We start from the raw sequence: 24753 nt of genomic DNA on the forward strand, positions 1-24753 counted from the left end.
ACCCACAAACACCTGCACAGAAAAGTTAGATGAGTGAGATTTAGATTCCACTGGATGAAGCCAATGAAGTTTGGGATTCACTATAGACAGTGTCTACCCTGTTCCCCTGTGGAATTTAAGTGTTTGCTAAAGTAATTAAAATAAATGCATATTCAACCAAAACAAAATTCCCTATCATATTTGAAGTCTTCACCTTAAGATGTCTCTAAAGGGTTGGTTACTTTGCTTAGTGATAATGTACTGCACAAAAGATGCTGGATTCCACATGGCAACTGGGGTTATAACCCACAGCCTAGTCAGCTTGAAACACATTAGACATGTGTGCTAGTGCCCAGCATCCATCGGGCCAGAGGACCAGAGGAAGTGCATCACAGCATGACCACATATGGTGGAAGATACTTCTCTCTCTCTCTTTCTCTCATGCACATTGTCCCTCATGGATAAAAGAGGGGGAAAATAAAGAAATGGCTATAGAAAAGTAGCTGCGGAATTCCCTGAAAGTCAGAGTCACAGAGTATTTCATGAAGCTTCAGCCAAGTACAACTGCACTTTGTTTTTTCTGAGTTCTCATGATTACAGGATCCCATGCATCCTCCTTGCCAGAATATCTTTCTGGAATTTTCCATCATATCTCCAGATGTTTCCAACGAGGAAAGATGATCTATTAAAGTTTCTGTTTAAGTCTAATAATTGACCACAAACGTAATGAACAGAAGTTGTATTTGGGACTCTTCACTTGTCTCCCCAATCTCACTTTTTCTTAAGAAAGTGGAAACATTTTTCTTTTAATGGTCTATGTCTTTTTTGAAGATCTGAGGCCTATTGTTCAATATTTATTAGTTGATTCTAAAACCATTTGTTAAAAGCCTACCGTGGGGCCTTTCTCATAGGGAGACAGATCTCACATGACTGACCACAGTTTGAATCCTGACTCTGGTGGCTAGAAAAACATACCAGGCATGTTGCTTGTGTGCCTAAAATTTCCAAAGGATGGAGAAATGAAGGAAAGGGATAGCAGTGTGACCAATGGGGAGTGCTTTCTCCCTCTCTGTAGGGTGCATATGCCCTCTGACAACAACAACAACAACAACAAAGCCTGCCATGGGCCAACTGTTAGTGGCTCTGGGTATAGTGGTGAACAGAAGTTAGCATGATAGTAAAACAGGGGTATACAGGTCATGGTTTTCTATCTCTCTCCTGCCTGTGACCTCAGTGAGTCTTCCCTTGGCTTCTATCACACAAGTACCTTCCACTTTTATCACTATACTATGGCACTGCTTTCTCTCTGCTTTGCATCATCATCCTTCTTTATCCAATAATTAAAAGATGTTAATTATTAGGACCTCCCCCAGTCTCTGTGTCAGCCTTTCACACTTCAATTTCTACATGAGGCAATTATACCACATTGATGGCTTCAATAATGTTCACCAACTCATACAGAAGTTGTAAATTTATTGATTGACTGATTGATTGATTGATTGATTGGAGAAATTTTTGCTATAGAGCACATATGCTCACCAGAGACACAGAGAAACAGAAAGTGAGAAATTACTCCCCAGGGGAAATAACCACACCACAATCCCTTCTCCATTCTCTTCTCGGGATTTTGGGCACACACACACACACACGTTCATGGTATGATGTTTAAGCCTCCAGGTTTGGGACTCCGTTGTGGTCAACTATGTGGGATTCCAGCAATGTAACCATTATGTCATTTGCTGGTCCCAAATTTCTTAATATTTCTCTGGCTCAGATCTTTTTTTGGTGTTCTAGACTCAGAAACAGTTTATCTACCAGCCATCCCAATGTGGGTATCTCAAAGGTACTTCAAACACAGCCTAACAAAAACTGAAATTGTATGCAGCCCCACACTTCACCGTCACACCCTGTTTACTTCCAGAGTGACCATTATCACTGAACAGCACAAACTTTCATGCTTCTAAGCAAACCAGAAATCTAGGAATTACCCTTGATACCTCTCCCTCCCTTGCTCCCCATTTCGACTAAAACCACATTTTGTTGATGTGATCTCCAGAACATCTCCTGACTGTCTATGGCACTACAGCTCCTCTACAGAATCCTAATCCAATTGACCCACATCTCTTGCCGGAGCTACAGCAATTCATTTTCTATTTAAACCACTACTAATCCTTCTCCAAAACACAAAGTAAACTTTTTCAAGGTGTAAATCTGATCACAGCATTCCACTCCTGCTTAAAATGTATCACAGGTTCCCATCAATCGAAACTTTAAAGATCTGAATGTTTAATGTTGTTCTCAAGATCTTGCCTTGGTCCAAATCCCAGCCATTCATCCAGACTCATCTGAAAACCATCCTTCTCCTTTTTTTCTGCAATCCAAACAGGCTTTTCCAGCAAATAAGCATGTTCCCTCCAGCCTTAAACCATTTGAACATACAGTTTTCATGTTCTGAAACAATATTCCTATCTCTCTCATCTCCCCTTAACTCCCCCTTTTTTGCCAGAGGGCACATGTGTTCACAGGAGAGAGACAAAGAAAGAGAGGGGGAAAGTGAGAAAGCGCTCCTCCATGCAGCATCACACTGAAATTGCTTCTCCATCTCTCCTTATTGGGTTTTTGAGCATGCACACATACCCACTGAGTGTATTTTTCAAGACCCTGGGTCCAGGACTCAAACTGCATACTTGGCCACATGGGACTCAACTGCCTTAACAACTGCTATTTTTACCTCTTTTGTAGCATTTGATCTCACCCTGCTGCCTTTTAGCAAGGATCTTAGTGTGACCTCTGCTTAGTGGTCAATTGCCCCTTTTTCTAAGTCCCCCTACACCTTCTCCATCTCCATATATATCATAGTTTTAAATATGTATGACTTTGTAAGACTTTTTGATTGTCTATTGCCCTCACTAGACCCAGGCAGCACCATGAGTGCAAGAACCATATCTGCTTTTGTCCTACTATTGTTTCCTGAGTCTCTCACTCATTTAACAAGTATTTATGTGCCAAGAAATATTCTAAGTAATGAGGATAGAGTAATAACAAGGCAGAAAAGTTTCCATCAATTGTGGACCTGATGTTATAGTGACAGACAATAGCAACGACATGTATTAAAATAAGAAGAACAATAGATGATATTCAGCACTATCCAGAAAATTTAAATAGGTGGTAAAATAATTGTGAATAGATGGTTACTTCAGATTGAAAGAAGACCTTTTCAGAGTAATGGAATTGGGATTCTGGGGGGCCTGCAGGTGGCATAGTGGTTAAGGTGTTGGATTCTCACATGGTTGATTGCTGTTTGAGTCTCAGACCCAGTAGCTTGAAACTCACTCAGGGCGTATGTGCGTGCATTCCCAAAATCCCAAGAGAATAATGGCAGAGAAGGGACTGAGGTGTGGTTACCCCCCTTGGGTGAGGTGATTTCTTGCTTTCTATCTCTCTATCTCTCTCTGTCTCTCCAGTGAGTGCACATGTCTTATATCAAAAATCTCTCAAAAAAAAAAAAAGAAAAAAATAGAAATTTTTAACTTAAGATTGGAGTGACAACATCCTTTTAATTTCCCAAACCCACCTCTTTATAACTACTCTAGAGAAATGTTGGAAAATGTGCACTAAGAGCTTACACTAAGAGGATCACTGCAACATATGTGTGACAACTGAGTCTGAAAACAGCCTAAATGTCCATTAGTAAAATAAACCATGATGGATCCCGCCTAGGAAATATTGGCAACAGTTTAAGAGACAGATCTTTCTCAAGGGTTAGATGGTGGCATAGCTGTAAAACATGACACTCCACCAGGCAGACTCACAAGAGAGAAGTTGCTGGTTTCTATTCAGAGACTCCTGAGTATGCCATGCTTATGCATGCCCATGATCTAGGCCGGTTGAGGCTAACGTTAGATTATGACCTCAGGGCCCTGATAGGGGTGCTGTATCTCTGTCTCTGTAGCTCTCCGCGTATCTTTCCCAATCATGGAATAAGCAAGTAAACATTTCAAAATAATAGATCGCTACAATAAATAATAAAATGTAAAAGATATATCAATCGATTCAATGTTGGCAATATGTATCATTGTAGGATTCTTATTCAAATAAGGGACTGATATGGAATTGTTACTTCGTTCACTTTAATAGTGGTATTGTGTTTATGTTTTGTAATAGTTCTTAACGTTTAGAGATACATAATGAAATACTTATGGATAAAATTTTATGTATAGGGTTTACTTTAAAATAATACAGAAAGAGAAAGTAAGTGGGGTTAGACATTCTGGATTGGATAGGTTGATGAATGTGGGAGTTGGGTTCAGGGTATACAAGGGCTCAGTCAGTGTACTATGTACTTGTACATGTATCTTAAATTTATCATAATAAAAATGTAAATGAAATAAAATAGAAATAGTCAAATGACAAGATGAAGCCTGACATGTGAAGATCAAAGAGAACATTCCAGGCACTGGGAGCAACTACAATACCATACAAGCTTCAAGATGGTACCAGCAGCTGGTACAATGCCAGGCTCATCATGACTGTTCAGTATTTATGGACTATTGTTACAGTCAATAGGCATATAAGTAGAGCCCACTGAGGGGCCACTAACCCAGGTTTCTCTTCTTTAGGGTATGAGAAATGGAGGGGACAAAAGAGAAATGGCAGGTGACACGAACGGTTTCTGTGGTAGTTGCTACTGATTGATAGATCTTCAGTGCTGCTTTCCAAGGAAGCGAGGTGTGAAACATTGATTTTTGTAATCTCTATTGTGAGACAAGGATGACTGGTCTTATTGACAAGAGTGATTCAGTAACTTGCACACAGTAAGACCCTGGACAGGCTGAAGGAAAGGCTGCATCCGCTGTGGCTAGTAGTTTTGCTCAATTTATTACTAATTCCAAAACATTGCTTTGAACTAGGCACGGTAAAGTTGAAATTATTTTCTTGACTTAAGGTTGTCCTTTCAAAGTTAAGCTAACTGTGTAAATAAGTTCATAATATCTAGAGGATACTTTGAACATAAAACATCATTTTCAAGTCTAGAATCATCTCAATCTTCTTCTTTGCAGCCCTTGGGTACTTTCTCAAATTGCAGTTGTCCTCAGTTATTTTTCTCCTCCCCTAACTCTGGAGTAACAATAAAATTTTACACATTGAATGATGAATAAGAAATGCTCTTCCCCAGGCAGAAAATGAGATCAAAGCAAAGTATGTCGCTCAAAACTTCAGCCTATTTAAAAAGCAAATGTTTCTTTACAGGGTGAACTAAAATATTTAAGGTTTGAAGAACATGTTATCTGAAACTCCTTTAAAGTTGTTTTTCAATTACATAAATAAATTGTTCTACTGGATATGAATTTTAAACCAATCAAGTTTCTGATTTTTTTTTCTAATAACCATGGATCCACTGTGAGAAAATAGGGACTTTGGAAAATTGGAAAACAAAACAGTTTAAATAAATGCACACCTTTGCCTCTTTCTTTTTGAAATGGAACTCGTGATGACAGGATTTGAAGATGCTCCAGTTACTCCAAATCACTATCTTTAAGGAACTAATAATCAGACTTATGTTAACCCAATTAATTTACTCAACAATTTCTTTGAAAAAGTTGGTTATCCTTTCTAAGCTTTAATATCTTAGGCTGTGAGATGGTGATAATAATGCTGGTGTCGGTAACAGAAACAACATCTGACACATCACCTACACATAGAGGGTAATCAGAAAAGATAGTTATTATTAGCATGCTGCTTTCCTACCAGGAGAATAAAACTGTACGGTTGAAGGAAGGCCATAGAGAACACATTTGGATGAAACACAATGCACAATGCCCTGACATCGGCAATCAATTGGCTATCTGAGAATGGGCTCTGGAATGTTCCCCATTCTAGCTGATCACCAGAATCATCCAGGAAGTATTTTTAAAAGTACAATTTACAAGGGAATCTGATAGTCCACCAGGGATGGGAGCACAGTGCTGGAGAGCATATTATAACTATAGTTAATAATCTAAAGCATGTTTCACTTCTTATATTTTGTAAAGTTCATGACAATTCTCACTTTGTGAAAAGGAAACCTAAATTTGAAATTGGAAGGACTAGCCTTTTAGTCCTACTTTGTTACTTATTGGCCACACAAGTCACCTGATTTCTATAATCCTCATCTAGCTCACTTACAATATTAATAATAATAGTAATAGCTATATATGCTTTACATGCCTGTTAGGCCTCTTGTAAATGCCAAGATACCTGCAACTACATGGCATAATTATAAAAAATGAGAAATGGAGTCTTATTGTTGGAAGGGATTGTGTGCCCTGCATGTTTTTATTAAACAGTAAAACCAAATAAAAATAGAAACATCTATAAGAAGATGTGTCTGTTGTGTGGATAAGGTGTGTTGGGTGTAGGCATACATTTATGACAATATTAAAGATGAGTTGGGCCAGAAAAAAAGTTTAGCTGTGTTAAAAAAAAAAGGAATTTAATTGAAAAGAGTTTAACTGAACAAATCTTAACACAATTCGAAACATCGGGCAGTTTCCAGGCCAAATGCTGAGCAACCTTTTAGTAACCTCATGGTCACCCAGTATACAAGTTCTAGAAAAGGAGAGTGGCATACAAAAATAAAAGTGAAGAAATGAAATAGAAAAACATTTTGGATTGATTACATTCTAAAGTTTGTCCACGTTAACACAGTTTAAAAGGCGGAAGCCGGTGACTGACTGAAGTTTAACTGTTATGATTGGCTATTACCTAGCAAAAAGGAAAAAAAAAATTTAAAAAGCAGTCTTACCTAAATGAGGTCACAGCTTGTTTATGGAAACCACCAAGCAGAGTAGGAACCACCAAGCAGGAAGACAGAGGCTTTTTTGATTCTTTAACAGGTGGCATCACCTTTGATAGCATTTGTTTCTTTCTTTAAAAAAAAAAAAATAGTTTCTTAGGTTTCTTTCTTTCTCTCTTCCATGAGCAAGAGAGACAGAGAGAGAGACAGCATCCTTAGAGTGTTGACACCATCATCCACCCCCAGCTTCAGTCAGCCTCAGATCATAGACACATGCATTCGCAGCATATTCCTGAAGGTCTCTGGACATGAACCCAGAGCCTTCCCATGTGGGTCAGCCTTGTAGAGCATCACGTTTTACTGCTGTGCCACCATCCAGCCCGCTTCCTTTCTTTCTTTTTAAAAATTTTCATTTAGCTTAATGAATTCAGGTTGAGTGTTAAAGGAAATATTCTAGTTTTAAATTTGAACTCTGGAAGAAAATTCAGTCTGCTAGAATGAAAGACAATAAACTAGCTATTATATTAACATATTTAGAAAAAAACTACTCTCATTCTACAATATATATTCTAAGAGTGCTTATAATCAGAAATCATTGAAGGTTCGCACCCCTCCTCTACAAACTATCTTTAATTTTTGGTTGGTTTTACTTTAATAGTTTCCATTCTTCTAAATCACCACCTAAATTAGATTTTATTGTAGATAGGAGTGCTTATAAAAGAAAAGAGGAAATTAAGTCTTTTGGTTGTTAAAGTATATACTATAGAAACATTTTTTTATCCCTATGGTCACATATTGAACTTTCATTTATAAGCATAGATTATGGGTTATAAGATGTTTGCAATGGTAATGTGAAATTAGCATATAAATATAATGCCAGGTTTAAGAAGTATGTATACATTTCACGTAGAGAGTAGATAATGACCATTTGCAACTGAAGAATCAATGTTCCTCCATTATTTTCTTAACTCTGGATATTAAAAATTAGTGAACAGGTGGAAAGAACAAGGACATAGAAAGGACACATTCTCTGAGACTAAAAGTATTACACACAAAATGAGTAAGCTCTGTTGGCACCTAGAAAACAATGTAAAAACAATTAGGAGACAGTTCATTGAAAAGGTACTCACTGTAAAATTGGATGCTAACGTTGTAAAGATGTTTGGAAGGTATTGCAGTCAGGTAGAAAACTGAAATAGGAGTTGAGTTTCAGGTCAATGAGGGAACTAAAGAAAGGAGAGTTGGAAAATAATATTTAGCAGTGTAACTGATCTATGTTTGAATGGATGAGATAGTCTTCTTTTAAGTCCATGGGGCCAGATGGTGATGTGGCAGTAAAAAGTGATGCTCTGAAGGGTTAGTCTACATAGGAAGGTTCTGGGTTCACATTCAGAACCTCCCTGAGTATGTCAAGCACATGAGTGCCAATGATCCAGGATGGGTTGAAGCTTGGGGTGGATCTAGTGCCAAGACCTTGTTAGGAGTATACATGATCTCTCTAAAAATAAATAAATAAACTTTTTTTTTTTGAGAGGTTTTTTGTTATAGGGCGCATGCACTCGCCAGACAGACAGAGAGAGACATAGAGACAGAAAGAGAGAAAGCGAGAAATCACCCCCCCGGGGGGATGGTCACGCTGCAATCCCTTCTCCTCCATTCTCCTCTCGGGATCTTGGGCACGCACGCACACGTGCCTGGCGTGAGTTTTAAGCCACCGGGTCTGGGACGCGAACCGCGGTCAACTACGTGGGAGTTCAGCGACATAGCCATTACGCTAACTGCTGGTTCCCAAATAAATAAACTTTTAAAAATGAAATAAAATATCTGAATTAGGTAACCAAAAAAAAAAAAAAATTCTAGGAAAGAGAAAGGTTAAGGCACTAAATCACAAATGGTTGATCACACAATTCAAATTCCCAACCCAGCTCCATGAGAAAGATATCAAGCACATGTGCATTCATGGCCAGAATTCCTGAAGGAGAGAGAGATGGAGAAGGGACTGCAGTGAGCGTGCTCCTTGAGTAGTGCTTTCTTGTTCCACCCACCACTCCGTGTATCTCTAGCAAGTGCACATGTCCTCTGGTAGATTTTTCTTTAAAAGAAAAGAGAAAGGAATTTAACCAGGTTCATATACATTAATCAAAGTTATGCTAAAAAAAGAAAAATCATTTTCTTCGCTCTAAAGTCTGAAATCCTCATGCCATATTTGCTTATGCCATTTGGTTTGCTAAGTGGATAAAGCCACAGAGAAACCTCAGTTATGGGGGGCTAAAAATATCTCTCATTGTAAATCAATATTAGCTTTTTAAATTACAGAACAGTCTCTTGAATTTTTGGTTAGCATCAATAAGTCTCCAGAGTTTGATGAAAGAGTATGAAAAGAGTATCACAGGGAAACAGCAGTTAGCATAATGGCTATGTCGCTGGACTCCCACATAGTCAACAGCGGTTCGTGTCCCGGATCCAGTGGCTTAAAACTCACGCCAGGCATGTGTGCATGTATGCCCAAGATCCCGAAAGGAAAATGGAGGAGAAGGGATTGCGGTGTGACCATCCCCCGTGGGGGGTGATTTCTCACTTTCCGTCTCTATGTCTCTCTCTGTCTGTCTGGCGAGCACACACGCCCTATAGCAAAAAAAAAAAAAAAGTACCACAGAGGTAACTACAACAAAGTAAAGTAATCAAGAAGCACCATCTACTTCCCCAAAAATGTACAAAGAACAGCCTCAAATTTAAGAAGTCTTGGACACCAGAAAAATCTGTCCTCAAAATAAGAACTTACTAATTTAGCAAACAGAAATATGGGATGCTCAGTTAAATGTGGATTTCAGGTAAATGACAAAAAAAAAAATGATTAGTATAAATATATCCATGCAATATGTAGGATACATTTATATTTTTAAAAAATGTGTTGTTTATCTGAAATTCAAATTTAACAGGCTCCTGTAACTTATCTGGCAATCCTACATAGAGATGTATGTATTCCAGTTTCAAAAACACTAAAAATTGAATGTTGGCACTTTAGATACACAAAACAGCTCCAACAATCATAAACTAATCATAAATTTTATTACTTTACTGAAATCATTTGATGGCTCTCTGATAGGAGATAGACATATAAATGATTCAGAACATGAATTTTTTATTAAGATTATCATTAAGTACAAACACAGCTTTTTTTTAATTCTCATTCTGAAAGCAGAGAACATGCTCCTGAGACCTCCCAGGGGCAGTCATTGTATCCCACTGTATTAGTCAGAACTCTCTTGAGAAACATAACTAACAGAATTGAGAGAAAGAGGATTTATTTTAATTGCCTCACTTGACCATGGAGCATTGGTAATATGCTCTAAATCTTTTTAGTCTTCCCAAAGGACAGGTTGAAATCCTAAGCCTTAGGGAGGTGATTAGTTCATGAGGGTGTGGTCCTCATGAATAGGAATAGTCCCATTATAAGAGGCCGAACCAAGAAAGATTGTTTTCCCTTTCTACCATGTAAGGACATAGCAAAAACTCTCCATTTCTGAGCCAGAAAGAACTCACCAGACACTGAATCTACTAATGTCTTGGTCTTGGATTTCCCAATCTCCAGAACTGTGAAAAATACATTTCTGTTGTTTATAAGCTACCTAGTTTATGGAAATTTACTATAGCAGTCAGAAAGGATGAATACCTATAGTCTACAAATATCTTTTCCCATTTCATTGCTTGTCTCTTCACTGTGTTAATTGATATCTTTGTTTTTAATTTGATGTGATCACATTTGTCTGTTTTTGCTTTGCTGTCTGTGCCTATAGTTCATAGCCAAAAAATTATTGCCAAGACTAATGTCAAAGACTTATGTTTTTCAAGAAATTTTAGTTTCAGGTAAATATGTACGGTTAAAATAAGGGTCCAATTTCTTTCTTTTGCATATAAATATGCAATGTTCCCAGTATCATTTAATAAGAGACTATCTTTTCTTATTATGCATTCTTGGTACTTTTGATGAAGAATAGTTGACTGTACATACACAGATTGATTTCTGAACTCTGTCTCATTAGTATATGTGTCTATTTTTGTGCCAATACCATACATGCTTTGGTTTTTGTTTTTGTCTTCTTCTAGTTGCCAGAGGGCACATGCATTCACCAGAGACAGACACAAAGAAAGAGAAAAAAGTACCCATGTCCCAAAAATAAAGATAGACTGATATAGCAAATAGAAATGCAGGTCATGTTCAAATACCTTCTCCTTCATTTTCCATCCTGTCACAATTTGGGGCATGCATGTACAGAAGCTCAGCATGTCTTCCAAGCCCCCAGGGCTGGGACTTGAACCATGATCAGCCATGTGGAATCTGACTTCTTTAACCACTAAGCAACAGGGCCAATCCCAGTACTATACAGTTCAGATAACCACAGCTTCCTAATATAATTTAAAGTCAGAAAGTATATTGTCTTCAGCCTTCTTATTCTTGCTTGGGATTGCTTTGGTCACTTGAGGTCTCTTGTGGTTTTATGTGAAACCCAGGAGATTCTGATACAGGTTGTATGAAAACCACTCTGAAAATACCACTGTACTGAATGTAACCTTTCTTGCTGCTTGCTGTAGGATTTCAGTCAGAGAAAAGTGCATGGCAGAGACCTACTAAATCACAAATGAGTCAATAAAATTTCATATCCTTCACATATTCATCTATGGATTCTATAGCTCTTTATTCAACTGATCAGTCCAGGTGAAATAAAATCTAGCAAAGAGTACCATAACTCCATGCTCTCTACTTGTTTCAGTTCCATTCTAAACTAACCTAGAGGATGCCAGTTTAGACTAAAAATGTCCAGAAGGTCTGCCTCAGGAGAGAGGACTTATTCCTAATTTAAATTCTTACCCAAGAACCCTGTATAGAAGGAGGCATTGAGTAAAACAATACATTTAGATAAATCATTTAATTTTTTTAATAAGTTGCATCAAATTACTGGATTCAGGCATATGTTTCTATGGCCATTCCAGACTTTAATAATATTTAGTCTCCCTCTTTTTTTTATAATGTTAATGCATTAAATTTCAAGCAGAATATGTAAATTCCCTAGTGTTAAAATTTTAGGACAAAAGAAATTTTATGACAGAATTATACATCCCCAATTACTTAATTTTAAAAGATAAATAATGAATGTAATACACTGAATTAAAAGTCTCCCTTTAGGCAGAATCAGTACTAGAGAATGAGAAGAACTGGGGGAAAATATCAGCTAAGATATGACAATGGATGTATACAAGCTGATCATGGGGACCAGCTGTTGGTGAAATGGCTATGTCGCTGGACTCCCATGCAGCTGACCGCAGTTTGAGTCCTGGACCCAGTGGCTTAAAATCACTCTGGGCGCGGGTGTGTGTGCCTAAGATCCCAAGAGGAGAATGGAGGAGAAGGGATTGCGGCATGGCCATCCCCCCAGGGAGTGATTTCTCATTCTCTGTCTCTCTCTCTCTCTCTGTCTTTCTGGTAAGCATATGCACCCTATAGCTAAAACCTCTCCAAAAAAATAAATAAATAAAGGAGCTTGGTTATTTTTTTAAAATAAAATAAAATAAATAATATGTGATTATAAAATCCTAAACTATTGCAATTGTCCTGATAATTTCGGTAGAGTTGTTAGCTATGATCCATCCTGTACTCTCCCTACAAGAGTAATCTGTCTAAAGTTTTATATTACCCACTGCTATATTTATACTTCCCTGCTGCTGACTCAGAGACAATCTGGGATGGCCAGGACAAAAAAATAAAGCTAGGTAAGCACATTGTTAATGCAGGGCACTAATTTCCTATCATCCTTTTAAAGAAATCATTCATCCTCCTAAAGAAATAATCCATCTTCATATCCTAGAGGCATTTCTTAACATCTTTTCTATGATGTGGCTGATTATAATAAGCAATATTCTTTAATTTCATGACATTGTAATCAATAATTCCCACTGAGATATTTAATTTCTCTGCACAGTGAAACATTATATGTCAACAATATTGAAGACGGGATTAAAACTCATCTTTAAGCTATAGATATTCTTTTTAAAATTTACTTCTTTTTCTTCTTATTCTTCTTATTATTATTATTATTTAAGTTTGCCATAGGGCACATTCACTCACGAGAGACAGAAAAAAGTGAAAGTGAGAAAACAAGTCACCTGGTCCACTCAAACCATGTTCAGCCACCTGGGAGTTGAGCGCCTTAAGCTCCACTCTACCTGCTGGTTCCAAGCTACAGATAGTCTATCAAGTTGTTAGAGAATATAGTGAAAACTTGAGGAACATGATTGGACGCATTGTATACTATTGAGAGATGATGATGATAGACAAACAGATAAGACAGATGTGGTAGCAGCAATGATATACTCATTTACCCTTTAGCAGTTCCACTCTTTACATTTTAATAAGATATCAGTCATATTACAAATACCTGTACAATGCTAGTTAATGTATAACATATATGTTTTTATACATGCATTATATTTATACATAATTATGGTTATAAAACTACTTAGTAGACTTAAGGGATTTGGCAATACATAAAATATATGGGCCTAACTTTATTTAATTTATAGTCTAGCATATAAACCAAATGATGAAATGCTGGGAGACTGTTCTTCATGGGACTTTCATGTTTCTCTTGTAGAAGAAGAAAAATCTATGAGGTTCCCTGGTTAGGTCTGCAAAATAAACTAACAATAGATTAGCAGGAGGAAAGATTTGCAAGTTTATTTGATGTTTAGTAGTTTGTGTGTAGTTTGTGTGAACTGGTAAAATGAGAAAGGGATTTCATAGAATTAAGAGAAACCCCTCAAAGAAATGGCTAAGGATGAGTCTTTCATATCATTTTGACAAAAGAAGAGAAATTTAAAAAGAAGTAACAAAGAAAAGGAACTTCGAGCTCTGTTGTGGTTTGGATCTGCCTCCTTCAAAATTCATGCTGAAATTTAATCCCTAAGGTATCAGAATTGGGGATTGGGGCGGGCCATTGTGAGATGTCTGAGCTATGAGGGTTCCCCCCTTGCGAGCATACTTGAGGAGGCACGTTTACCCTTTTTGGCCCTCCGCCTCCTGCCACATGAAAACACAGCAATCATCCCTTCTAGATGATGCACTTTCAGGCACCATCTTGAGAACAAAGAGAAATTCTCACCACACAACTGACCTGCCTATGCCTTAATTTTGGAACTCTCAGCCTCCAGAACCATGAGAAATAAATTTATACGCTTTATAAATCACTCAGTCTCTGATATTTCATTATATAGAACAAATGGACTGAGATAAGCTTCTAGGGATGGTCAACTGCAGAAAAGCTAATATATGGGAAACTAAATGGTAGGTCAGGGTTAGTTTGTAAGGCTAATTTGTGTAGACTTTTTCTCAGTGCCTACTTGTTTCTTAAGGTTGTTATTCCTTTCTGATATGCAAAGTGTGTGTGTGTGTGTGTGTGTGTGTGTGTGTGTGTGTTTAAGGGGAGTGAAGCGGATGGAAAATTTCACAAGGGGAATGTATTATCTTGCTTTCATATAGATATGAAATTATGGAGAGTTTATCCTGTGCCCACTTTTCTCAATTGCCTTCAACTCAAAATAACTCTTATGGTAGAGAGGCATATTTTGAGGCAGCATATCATATTCTGATCTCCTACACTGCATTTCTGCAAGCAAAGGCACCAAGTCCTTTGTTTTAGACTATACTTTTACAGATTTTTATATAGCAAACAACCCTGATACATAGAGAGAGTGTCTATCTCTAGAGCAAAGAATAAACTTCAAAACTTCAAAACCTGTAAGTTCAGGATGCCTCTTTTAAAATGCAATTTTTTTGCACTTATAGACATCTATCCTGACCCATCTACATCATCCCCATGTGATTCAAAGCAAGAAAAATGATACAAACAAGTTAATACTCATGTTGCCTCCTGTTTCATGAGTAATGAAGTCCTTCGCCTCTGAGCCAGGATTTTCATATCTTCAACCAGCATCCATGAAACTATAATAGGCTAATCTGACAGTTTGTAAGTCATTTAAAATCTCAGACCCTTCCTACTTCTCAATACACATGACTTCTACCACCATCAGAATTCTCAAGCAAAAGCCCAATATTTTCTTAACTCCAAGTTGCCATTGAGTATGAGATGCCTCATTGATTTAATTACAGCATTTTTCACTAAGGAGGGAAGGCTGCCACTCAAGGTGAACATTTAACATGTGACATATCCCAATTTCAAAATAATTAGCAGTGTGTCAAAATGTCAAAATCAAGCAAAAAACACATTGCTGGCCACAGTTTGAGTCCTGGACCTGGCAGCTGGCAACTTGCTTGCTCGCTCTCGCTCGCTCTCTCTCTCTCTCTCTCTCTCTCCCTCCCTCCCTCTCTCTGATCAAATTAAAATAAAGTTAAATAAAATAATTCTTTAAAGATAAAAAAGAATACCCTTCTTAAAAAAAAAAATAAACATATTTCAGGGCCAACCTATGACTGGTAGTTAAGGGAACCAGATTCTTAATAGGACTTCCATGGTTCACATCCTCTCCCCAGTGGCTTGAAAAAAAATGTACCAGGTGGATGTGCAAGCATGCCTGGAATCCCAATAGAATGGACAAATGGAAGAGAATGGATTGTGGTGTGATCAAACCTCACAAGGGCATGCTTTCTTCCTTTCCCTCTTTTTTTCCATCTCTCTGGCAAGCACACATATCTTCTGGCAATTTTTAAAAAATTCATACTTCTATCAACAATCTCTTCATTACAATCTCAGCTTTTCCCATCATGCACCTGAAAACTCTTCCCTTATCCAGCACCCAGTTTCAAAGCAACTTACTCATTCTTAGGCATTTGTCACAGCAGTATCATACTCTTAGTACATAAAAACTGTCTTAGCTCAAGTTTCTGTAACAAAACACCATAGACTCCATAAGTTAAATAACAGAAATTTTATTTTCTCACAATCTTGGAGGCTACTAGTCTTGGATCAAGATATCAGTCTATTTTGTTCCTGGAAGGGCTCTCTTCCTGGGTTGACTTCTTGCTGTGTCTTCTTCACATGGCAGAAAGCTACTTCTCTCCGATCTCTTCATTTTTTAAGAGATTTTTGCCTTAAGGCACATACACCCACCAGAGAGAGAGAAAGAAACGGGGGCGGGGGGGGGGAAATGAAAGGGAAAGTAAGAAATCAACCCCCCGCCCCCAGAATGGCCATGCCTCAATCCCTTCTCCTCCATTCTCCAACTAAGATCTTGGTCACACATGCACATACACCTGGCATGATTTGCAAGTCATTAGGTCCATGACTCAAACTGTGGTTGACCATGTGGGAGTCCAGCAACATAACCAGTATGCCGTCTGCTGGCTCTTCTCCTGTCTCTTCTTATGAGAACACCAATCCCAAAATCAGTCATACTTGTGGTTGGAGCTTCAGCATATATATTTTAGGAGATAACAGCATTCAGTACATTACAAAAGCCTATATTTAGTTACTGTATTGTCAGCTCAGTGATATTCATAAGAATATAATATACAAGATTTTACTCTGAGCATCCATGTGAAATGGATTCTAGTGCCCCTTCTTTCCTGATTTTGGCAGGTATGACAGAGTGATCTAGACTTCATCTAGCTTGTCATATACAATCAATTAGTTCTGGCTACCTGGAACACTGTGCCGAAGGCTCAGCTATGTGTCATGATGGTAGTAATGTTTGCCATCAATATGGTCACATATTCACCATGTAGTGATTAAAAGTGTAAAGGGCTATAAATAAAGACATGAATTATTATTCCATTATCCTGGTCTATTTATCCAGTGCAATTTTTCTTTATTTTTTATAGCAGCAAAAACAAAAGAACAATGGTCCAATAATTAGAGGCAGCTTAGATAAGTTATAGCTCTTTAATGTAGCAATATTCAACCTTAAAAATATGATGTGTGTGTCTATATATATATGTGTGTGTGTGTGTGTGTGTGTACATATATATATAGACACACACACATATATATGTATTAATTAGATGATATGTAAAGAAGGGAGTTTCAAGCAGTATAGAATAGAATTTCCTTTTTAAAAGTTAAGATAGGATGTATATATATTGAGCCATACTTTACATTTGTAAATATAAAACATGTCAGAATTCTTCCTCCTAATTTTCTCTTCTCAATCTTCTTAAGGAGGAGTTTGGAGTTTTGTTGTTTCTTAGATTGCTATTGCTTTGTTTTTATCTTTTTAATGTAGGGGGAAAAAAGAGAGAATCTATTAAACTTGATCAGTATGAATTTATGCTATTTTATATATCAGTATAACCATCATTATACCCAAAGTTTTGTTTGTCTTATAAATGTTTCATTCAGAATAAACAGAAGTCCCTCCCAAGGAAGCTAAGGATGAAAGGCCCTCACACCATCTCTCCAAAAGGGAAAATCAATAGTAGCAATAAACCACGAGACATAAAAAGGCAAAAATTTTAAGGTGAGTGGGATGCCAGAGAGAGTCCACCTGAGTCAAATGTGGATTAACTGATACATAAGTCAAAGGAGAAAAGAAAGGACGGTTCTGTGCCACCCTCCAAACTCGAAGTGTATCCTGACTATCTACTAGTGACATTTTCTTAATGCTCTTAAACTTAAGATCCTTCAAGATACCACCAGCATAACTAAAGGAGGTGTGTATGTATGTGTGCATGTGAGCTTGTGTGCTTTAAGGGAAAAAAGTCAGAAATATTATATATCGAGTTGTTAATAGATACTCAAGAGGGGGTGAGATCATGCATAGTTTTAAAATAGTTTTGCATATATATACATTTTTTAACATTTTATACAACAAATGTTTTGTTGTGAATATGACTTTGGTTTTAAAAGACAGAGAGAGCCTTCAAGAGAGATTTCAGACAAGGAGACTCCAATATTACTCGTGTGTCTTTGCCTGCATGGCAAGCAATAAAACATGTGGCATGCCTCTGGAAATTGCAAAGCTAGAAGGGATCTTAGAGGTGATAGGGTTCCTTGCTCTCATTTTATGGCTGAAGGAATTCAGGCCTAGAGAGCTTAGCATTGCACTCAGTAAAGATTCACACCAACAGAGCAAAGAAATAATTTAGATTTTTAATCGTTAATTCAATACTTTTATGAGGTAGCAAAAAAGCAGCATACAACACTTCAAGTTTCTACAGTATCTCTAATTAATTTCATCCAGAAATATAAAATAAAGGGCCTGACCTGTGGCCTACTAGTTAAGGCAACTGAATTCCACATGGCAGACTGCAATTGGAATCCGAGCCCTGCTGATTTGAAAAACAACCTGAATGCATGTGCATGCATGACTCAAATTTGGACAGGATAAAGAAATGGAAAAGGGACTGTGGCCTTACCATGTCCCATCGGAAGGTGGTTCTCTCTCTCTTTCTCTTTCTCTGGTGAGTATACACACACTCTAGTAATAAATATTTAAAATAAAATAGTTTTTTGACCAATAAAAAAGGAGTCAGCAAAGTTTGAAAGTATAAATCTAATCAATTTGAAGACTGTCTTAAATCAATAGCTGATCCCTCCGGATATATGAAAAGATATGCATCTCTACCACGCTCCTTTAAACTATTATAAATGCTGATCTCTGCAATATATCCTTGCCCTTTGTGAAAGCCCCTCAGGTGGGGACCAGCAGTTAGCGTGATGGCTATGTCACTGGACTCCCACGTAGTCGACCGTGGTTCATGTCCCAGACCCGGTGGCTTAAAACTCACACTGGGTGCATGTGCATGCGTGCCCAAGATCCCAAGAGGAGAATGGAGGAGAAGGGATTGCGATGTGGCCATCCCAGCTGGGGGGTGATTACTCGCTTTCTGTCTCTCTGTCTCTCTCTCTGTCTGGCGAACGCATGCGCCCTATAGCAAAAACCTCTCAAGAAAAAAAAAAAAAAGAAAGAAAGAAAAAGAAAACCCCTCAGGTGAAAGGAGCTCTGTGATTGGATCATCGCTGCCCTCTCCATCTCTTCCAACATCCCCAGGTGAAACCTGTCTGGGATTGACTCATTGATGACCATCCCCCCATCCTGTCCCAAGCAAGTGGGGCAAAATTATTATTAAAACCTCAGCTTTTTAAAGTGTCATATTATTAAATATGTCTGTCCCCAGTAGGCAATGTTTTTTATTTTTCTGTCTTACACTTAGGAGTGGAGGTGCAAAGAAAATTTTAAAATAATGCATGCCTCCAGCTTGCCTCAGGTAAAATGAACGTGACAACATCTACAAAGTACTTCAAGACTCCCCAGACACGAACATCAGAAATGAGCAGTGGCCTTGTTCTTATGAAAGGTATCTTCTGGGCCTGGCAAGACTCCAAACCATAAAATAACTTCTCTGAGCTCCATTTGTATCTCTCTCCACTAGATACAGAAATTGAAAATAGGAACCAGTAATTTGGGGTACATCATATGCTAAAATAGTTTTGTAGCGTGGGTAAGAAAAAAGGTGAGAGGTGCAAAGGGGAAGCTCTGAAAGCAGAGAGGGTAATTAAGTCAACTTTCAAATTTACTTCTTCCTTTCCCACAAGTTCTAAATCAAACCTCTTTCCCATCGGCCTGCAGATGGTGCCTCGAGGGTTAGCTGTCACTGATCGTTGAAGGGTAAAACTGGAACTGAAACCGAGGAACCTGCACCTGCGGGGTCAGTGTCATTAACAACTTTGGTGGCCCTTGTTTGTATTTAAAAGCTCCCTCAACAAATGTCCCTGTGAGCAAGGAGCACCCTGATGCTTTGATGATGAATTCCCTTCTCCTTCGTAAGCCAGTCTTTTTTTTTTCAGATTTATGTATTTATTTAAATTTATTTCAGACATTCAATCACTATACATCACTACCGCTTGTAAAATAAATTTTCCCCATATAAATACACTGCGCATCAGTCCAGTTAAAGACTTTATCATGCACTTTATCAACAGTCCTCCATTTTTGTGTCCCTTTAATGTCTTACCTCTCTATTTTTCTCCTTGATTCCCAGTTTGTTTCTATTTTTTGTTTTTATTATTTTTTAGAGAGACAGACTTTTGCACTCATCAGAGAGACAGAAAGGAAAGAAATCACCCCCCAGAGGGGATGGCCACATCACAATCCATTCTCCTCCATTTTCCTCTCAGGATCTTGGGCACGCACGGATATGTGCCCAGAGTGAGGTTCAAGCCGTCGGATTTAGGATTCAAGTCACGGTCAACTACACGAGAGTCCAGCGATGTAACTGTTATGCCATCTGCTGGTCCCTGATTCCCAGTTTTAAGTCTCATTCCTGGTTGATCCAGGACAAGTATTTTAAGTCAGTTCCTGAGATCTCTGTAAAATTTAAGGGATGTTAACTGCTAACTTAGATCTTGAATCTCAATGAACATTTTTTTTTGTTTTCAACAATCACTTGAATTGCCATGAAGCAATTATACTACCCTTCTCAGACAGACCTCATCAACTCAATATTCCAATTTTTACTCTGCAGGTAAGGCCTGGAAAGGACATTTTTGCAAGAACAGCTAGTGGTCTCACCACAAATATTGACATTTTCTACTGTAGGAGCTGTCCTCATTCATGGGGTAAACTTCTGGAGAACCCTGTGAATTATAGAAATAGTAGGCCAAATCTGTGGTGGAGAGAGAAAAGGTGTGGACTATCACGGGTTGGCCTATAGCACAGTAATTTAAGAGCTGTGCATTGGGAGCTGGATCCCATGTGGTCAATGTGGTTTAAATCCCAGTCCTGGAATTTCGAAAAACACACTTGGCACATACACGTGTACATGCTCCAAATCCTGACAGGCTGGTGAAATGGGAGAAAACTATTGCAGCATGACCACTCTCCATTGGGAGATGCTTTCTGTCTCTCTCTTTCTTTGTCTCTCTTGCTCACAAACTGTCTGTCAATTTTAAGGGAAAAAAAAGGGAAAGTAGAGCCATTGAGCACTACTGCGAAGAGAAAGGGCTGTGAGGCTTGTCCACAATACTTATTCCCATTTTGTAGAACAGAAACCCTAGACACAAAGAGATCAACTTACCCAATTTATATAACTAAATTGTAACGATCCCTACAAATCCCTTCTCAGTATGTGAAACACGTTATACATTTTATTGAACCATTTAGTATTTAGTAATTATCATTCTAACACTTTAGAAGCACATGCTTTAAGAAATAAGGAGCAGAATCATTTATTTTGAACAAGACTTTGGGCCGGCAGTGAATCCAGATGACAGTTTTACTAGTGGAGAAGAGCAGCTCTTTGCATAGTAGAAATAGTCCTTAATCACAAGATAAACTTGGCTCTGGGGTGGAAAAGACCCTCATTTCTATTCAAATATCTCTTGAGTCCCTACTATGAGGTACTCTTGTGCTGTGTCTAGACACTATGTGTCACGGAGCTGTGTCTATTCCCTCATTTTTCAAAATTTTGAAAATCTAATGCAGAATAATCAAAATCTCCAAATAGAAGTACAAATGAGAAGCATTTGGAATCCAAAGGAAGGAGCAAGATGACAAGGAGAATTTTAAGAACTGTGCTCAACGTGAGTCTTTCCGGCACAACCCAGATAAGAGCACTATCTTTCAAAACAAAGAATAAGCTGTAATTACAAGGCTGAGTTGGAAACAAAATTGGCCTCTAAACAGTGCTGGCAAGGTGAAAATGGCTAAACAACATCCCTGGAGGGTTTCTGGAGGAAACATGGCAAAAAACCCTAAGGAGCTGTAGGGTTCGTTGTCTAGCAGGATCAGAGAGAATGACTCATGCATACAGGACAGCCAACAAGTAGTAAGAAAGGAGAGGGGCTGGCAGGTGGCATGGAGGTTAAGGCAGCTGGATCCCACATGGATGACTCTGGGGTCCTAGCCCTGGGCCCAGGGGCTTGAAAAGCATGCAGGGTGTGTGTGCATGTGCCCAAAATCCCAAAAGGAGAATGGAGTCAAAGGAATCACAATATGGCCCCTCCCCACCCCTTGGGCATGAATTCTTTCTAGCTCTTTCTCTTCCCAGTGAGTGCATATACCCTAATAGCAAACTAAAAGAAAACTACTGACCAACATGATACAATCAGCATAAGTTTCCCAAGTGTTTAACAGGCATAGCAAGTTGTGCTCAAGGCTGGGTCTGCAAGGCAGATACAGAACAGTCTTTGCAGGGCCAGACAGTGATGCAGTGGTAACACAACATTCTTCAATGCTAAATCCATATGGAAAGATACTGGGTTTGCATCCCAAAGCCTCCCTGTGCACCCCAAGCACGTATGTTTCTACGATCTGCAGGTCTGGGTCTGGAGTGTGTGGACTCTGTTAGGAGTCTTTCTCTCTTTCAGAAGTAATAAGTAAATAGACTTTTAGAGAAGATAGTGAAGAGCATATGGTTTAGTTAGGGAAAAAGAAAAAATAAGAGAGGAAGCCCATAAAGATCCAAATGAGAGTTACATAAAACTAAGTGCTCTCAGGCTTAGAGGACGGAGTAGTCAAAGACCCAGAGGTCAAAAGCCAAGCAAGAAAGGGGTTATAGTGAACCATGAATGGCATAACTTGGGCTCAAGAGAGGGAGGCACACCCAAGAGAGGATATGGACACTTTGTATTGAAAGTAAATAGAAACTTTCGATTTTGTTAAACCGCTGTGAAGATACCCAAATGAAGTATAATGTTCTGTGGGACATAGCAGCTTGCCTACAGACACTGAAACCATTTGCTCCAAGGGCTTTTCCAGGAAGTGAAATTGCAACCAATCCACAATAGGTAGGCAATAGTTCATTGGAGGTATGTCATGCATGCTGAGGAAATATTTTCAATTATACTCACCATGTTACCCTACGCTAGCTAAAAAGCAAGTTCCGCTTCAGAAACTGGAAAAAGATACCTCTGGATGAGTGATACAATTAATTAGAAACATCTGTGGAAGAACAGTTATCTATAAAACCATGCTTTTCTGCATTGAATTATTCAAATATATTACATTTATAAATGATAATGTTCAGAGGGTGCCTTATACCTAACATAGTCTAGGATTGGTCTTGTATTAGAAAATGTGGAAAAAAATTAAAAACTAAAACAAGAAATGTGAAATCAATCTCCTCTATTTAAAATATACCATGGACTGACTATGCTCATTTGAAAGCCCTTATTTATGCAAATATGCATTGTACTTATGTACTAAATAATTCATTTACTTTCCAATGTAATCAAAATTCAGTCATCTCCCAGCTACCCTACTGTCCTCTTTGAAGTACCAAATATATTTCATATTTTCATTCAAAATGTAAATAAAATATGTATAGTAAGATTCAACCCGCTGTGCTTTGCATCTGTTTTTAATTATCTTACTACCTCACCCACTCACACATTTGGCAATCAGTAAAATTGTTATAGTGAAGATATGCGGGCAGAAGTAGATGAAAGCATGTCATCTGTCATAGACAGAAACATGGCCTCCAATGATGTCAATTTCTAATCCTCATGATCCTGTATTCTCCATGTGGGTCCCATGTAATCGTGAGGCGGCCATAGAAGAGAGAAGAGAGTCCAAGTCAAAGCAAGAGATTTGTCAATGGAGGCCAAAGTCAGAACGATGTGAAGGAGCCACAAGCCAAGGAATGCACAGTCTCTAGAAGCTGGAAACATCAAGAAAACAGGTTCTGGGACAAGCAGATGGCGTAATGGCTATGTCGCTGGACTCCCGTGGAGTTAACCATGGTTCCAGTCCCAGGCCTGGTGTCTTAAACTCACACCAGGCATGTTCGTGCATGCCCAAGATCCTGAAAGGAGAATGGAGGAGAAGGGATTGCCACATGGCCATCCCCCCAGGGTATGATTTCCCACTTTCTATCTCTCTCTGTCTTTCTGATGAGCACATGTGCCCTAAAGAAAAAAAAAAAACTCTCAAAAACAACAACAACAAAAAGCAGGCTCTTCCTGAAATCTCCTGAAGAAACACAGCCCTGTAGAAGATAATAAATGTGTGTTGTTTTAAGATATTGAGTATGTGGTAGTTACAGCAGCTATTGTTACAAGTGGCAGTTGGAAACTAATACAAAATCGTTTCTGAAAGTCAAAAGCCAAGAAAACGCTATTGACACTGGGTGAAGTCCATAGGGCGTGTTTGGGGAACTCTCCTTGCTAATGGAAAGGCAGTGAGGGTGACTCTCATCTGATCATCCACAATCATTTACAAGAAGTTTCCTGGGTCTGGATGTACTTAATATAAATTAAAATCTAGGGCTTCAATCTCACCATGCGCTAACCAATAGCAATATTCAGCAAACTTTCTGTGAAGAACCAGACAATGTTTTTGGTTTCCTGGATCATATGGTCTGTGTTGCCACTGAATTTTGCTGATACCATGTAAAAGTAGCCATAGATGTTATTAAAATGAATGGGGTGAAAGACTGTATCCAATGTAACTTTATTTTTGAAAAAAGTGGTGGGTCAGATTTGGTTATAGTCTGATACTTGAACTAAGGTATTAGCATCAATCCATAATAAGAGTCAAGGTCCTTCTTAAAAGGGATTAATATTTGAGGATAATAGGAGTTCATGCATGGGACCCTTTACCTAAGCAAAGGAAGAATCCTGAGACCCAACATCAACCCATCAGAAGATCTTAGAGACCACTATAAAAAGTCTAATATGTGTGATTACAGATGCATTTATTGCCAGGGCTAGCCAAGATTAGAGGGAGTCTGAATGTTTCAGAATCCAATCTGTTAATGTGCATTTCTTCCAGGGATTTCCATTTCCCACACTTTTTCCTACCCCAGATCAGCTCAGACTTCCTCTGACAAAAGCACTTTTAGCATAAAGAATTCTTCACTCTTAGTGTTGCTATGGCAAAGCTTAATTTCAGCTCATAGATTGGGCTCATAGCCAATATAAGGGGAAGGCTGACACACTGCATATCTTTCTTTGTTCTTTGTATACAATTTAGTTTCTGTACTTTCTACTCCAGTCCATAGGAAATGTTTCAACTTCCATTATCTCCACAGGAGTGAGAGCTTTTCTTTC

Source organism: Tupaia chinensis, unplaced genomic scaffold, assembly GCF_000334495.1.
Source record: "Tupaia chinensis unplaced genomic scaffold, TupChi_1.0 Scaffold140874_1, whole genome shotgun sequence".
Classification (NCBI taxonomy): Eukaryota; Metazoa; Chordata; class Mammalia; order Scandentia; family Tupaiidae; genus Tupaia; species Tupaia belangeri.